Source organism: Manis pentadactyla, chromosome 2 (assembly GCF_030020395.1).
Source record: "Manis pentadactyla isolate mManPen7 chromosome 2, mManPen7.hap1, whole genome shotgun sequence".
Classification (NCBI taxonomy): domain Eukaryota; kingdom Metazoa; phylum Chordata; class Mammalia; order Pholidota; family Manidae; genus Manis; species Manis pentadactyla.
Genome location: NC_080020.1, coordinates 85,153,871 through 85,157,003, shown reverse-complemented (window position 1 = coordinate 85,157,003; position 3,133 = coordinate 85,153,871). Strand labels below are relative to the sequence as shown.

At 40.2% G+C, this 3,133-nt stretch overlaps 1 long non-coding RNA gene across 1 annotated transcript; it reads right to left on the bottom strand.

Moving 5' to 3' along the window:
• Positions 1 to 1,117: 1,117 nt before the first annotated feature.
• LOC130682703 (uncharacterized) lies at positions 1,118 to 2,674 on the bottom strand. Its single transcript, XR_008995994.1, has 3 exons — positions 2,470 to 2,674; positions 1,998 to 2,045; positions 1,118 to 1,426 (listed from the first exon to the last, which is right to left on the bottom strand). It is a non-coding gene; the product is annotated as an uncharacterized LOC130682703 (long non-coding RNA).
• Between the last annotated feature and the right edge of the window lie 459 nt (positions 2,675 to 3,133).

The following is a 3,133-nucleotide window of genomic DNA, read 5'->3' as shown; positions in this document are numbered from 1 at the left end:
GCTTCCTAATTAAAGCACTGAAGTTTGTCGTGAGAAACGGCAGCCACAGATGACTTTTGTCTATGGGAGGGGGTAGGTGGGAAGGGATCCTGGAGAGTGGGTGGAGTGGTAGGCTGACGCCCAGCTTTTTCAAACACACTCTCTGATTGGTCCTGAGGGAGCGGATAATGGCAAGAGGCAGTTAATTTGAAGATAATTGAGAGATCTCTTTCCTGTCTTCACACAATAAAACAAGGTGTCAGGCCTCAGCTGGCACTTGCACTCTAGCAAGAAGAAAAGAGTGCCGAATTGGTCTGCTAAAGCTGCCACCTCATTTTCACTTCTCACACAAAGCTGGGAAACCCCTTTCCTGGCCTCCCCCTTTCCCCACACCCACAATCCCAGATGTGCACCCATGTTTATTGTTTCAACACATCAGACCATAAATAAGAGTTTGCGAAGAGGGAGGATGTTAGAGGACTAGGATAGTCTATTCTTTCAGAAAACAAAGGCTGTGCCTCCAAAAACACAAGCCTAAGAACCACCCAGAAAAGGTGCAACCTCTCAGATGGCAGGTTTTCTTCAAGAAAACGACCTGCTTTTTTGAACCGTTTTTTCTTTTTTCCTTTCTCAGCATCTTTGGTACTATGTGCAAACTGTTCCCAAACCTCTGAAGCCCAGGAATACTGAGTGACTTCCTCAGGTTAACTTCAACATCCACATGCCTTTGTGCAGATGCAAGTGGTAGGGGAATCATGTGTAAAGAATGGGCTTAAACCAGGCTCCACAGCTGCTCAGCAAGTGGCACTGAGAGGAGGGAGGGGTGGATCATAACAAGTAAGGGACTGTTTTCCTTTGAGGGCGTCCTTCTCCCTGTCCCACCCATCTTTCCAGATTCTTTTTATTCTTCTTTAGGGCAGCCCGCTCATAAATTCTAGGAAACCCATAAGCCCAGTCAGTGGGGGACGGGTACGGGGGGAGGGGAAATCTGATTTCTTTTTTTTAACAGGACTGGAAATTAGGATTTCAGGAATGTGAAAAAGAATGTTGTTGTTTTTCCCAGGACTGGGAAATTTCATGGTGACACTTATAGATATGACAATGATAAAGAACTTCGAAAAGTGAAAAGAGCCAGATTCACCAGATTTATTTCTCATCAGTAAAGTCCTGAGAAAAGGACTTGAGGGCGCGGGCGCACAGGCAAAGAGCGGTGGCAGGGACCGATCCGAATGGGAAGGCCAGCCAGGGAAAGCCAAGCGAGGTGAATGATGCAGGGTGGCTTGGAGGGCTCATTGAGCATAGCTGGACAGCTGATTTAAATATTTTTTGAAGTAAAATATATTTTTCTGTTGTTTGAGAAGATTGGAGACAAGTAAGCCTTCCTTCCCTGTGAGCAGTGAGACGGTGATGATCCCCCTCCATCAGTGGGCTGTCCTCAGGTTCGTTCCTGGGGAGCAACACAGAGGTGGAAATACTGGTCTGTGTTATCATTTCTGTGTTGTAATAATACAGAAAGGGCAGAATGGGGATAAAGTGCTAGCACCATAGAAATAAAAAATAATAAAACTAAAGTTAACAATTTCTGTTAGTCAAATGAGAGAGCCCATAAAGAAAGCAAAGAGATGAGATCCAAACGTGCAGAAGAGATTTCCAACACCTAAACCAACAGATGTTTAGAATTAGGAATAAATGATTAATAAAGGTCTGAAATCAACAGAAGAAAATAAATAACCCTATAGAAAAACCCTATGTAAATGACAGAAATAGATATCTTAAGGAAAAGGAAACACAAATGATGGGTATACACGAGAAAAAAATGCTCCAGTTCACTAGCTGGCAGGAAATGCAAATTAAACCCAAACGAGAACCTATTTTATGCCCACCAGATTAGCAAACAGGTGAAGAGTCTGACAATATTGCGCTGATGTGGGTATAGATGAAAGGATTGCTTTTACACTCTGGAGTGTGTGTACATTAGTATTACAATACTGGAGAATGATTTGGCTTCATTGACTCACCCAGTAATTCGATTCCTGGTCATATTCTCTAGGTAACTTCTGGCACATCTGTAAGAATGGTCATGTCACAGTGTTTCTAAGAGAAAAACTATCTAGACAGCCCAAAAGGTTATCAAAAGGCAAATTTAAGAATAGTGGTTGTGGAGTAGTATAAGCCAGTGAAAAAATACATTGTAACTCTATTCATTATGGCAAATCTCACAAATAATACTGGATGACTAGGAAAAAAAAACAAGTTTTGCAAGATTGCATATAGTATGATTCCATTTTTCTAAAGCCGAAATCAAGTAAATTAAATCATATATTATTTAAAGATAGTTGATTCTTGTTGTTCTCAGTAGTTATGTTCTCTATAAAATTACAGTGAACACTGAATTAGCAAATACTGAACCATTGGTCTTAAGGAAAACACACACACACACACACACACACTCCAAATAAATTATAATTTTAAATTCTAAAAACAACTTACCTGGTAGATTTTATTATCTTTATTTTACAAAAAAGAAAACCAAGTTCAGAAGTGTTAAGTCACTTGCCTAAGCCACCCCACTAACAAGTGACAGAATTGGGATTCAAACCTTATCCTACTGACCTCAGAGCCAGCACTTTTTGCACTACACTGCACTGTCCCCTACTTCTCCATCCTCTGATCATATCTGTATGAGAGCTGAAACAAGAAGGCACAGTGTCATCAGACTGGCTTCAACTGGAATCGTGTTCATTGGGTGACTCAAATTTTTCTCTGCTCTGTGCATGTCCACACATAGCCATAAAAGCATTCATTCATTCTGGTTGGCTGCTGTTTACTAGGCCACTGGACATGTCTAGGCATGTCTGAAATTTAGTTGTGAACACTTTGTAGACATAAGCCAACCTCCTTATATGTAGGGGTGTGTGTGTATGTTATATGTGTATATTTATATGAATATATAACTATTGACTATCATTAAGTACTATGATCCCCCTCAATCTAATGAATCTTTTACATTTTCCTCTGTAATTTCCATCATATATTACATTTAAGGGGGTAAAAGATATTAAGTATAATAATATGTTTATTCTCAAAGAAAATGACAAAACTCCAAATAAATGCAATATGAGTTTTCCCTCTCTTTTCTCTGAAAAGGAAGTGT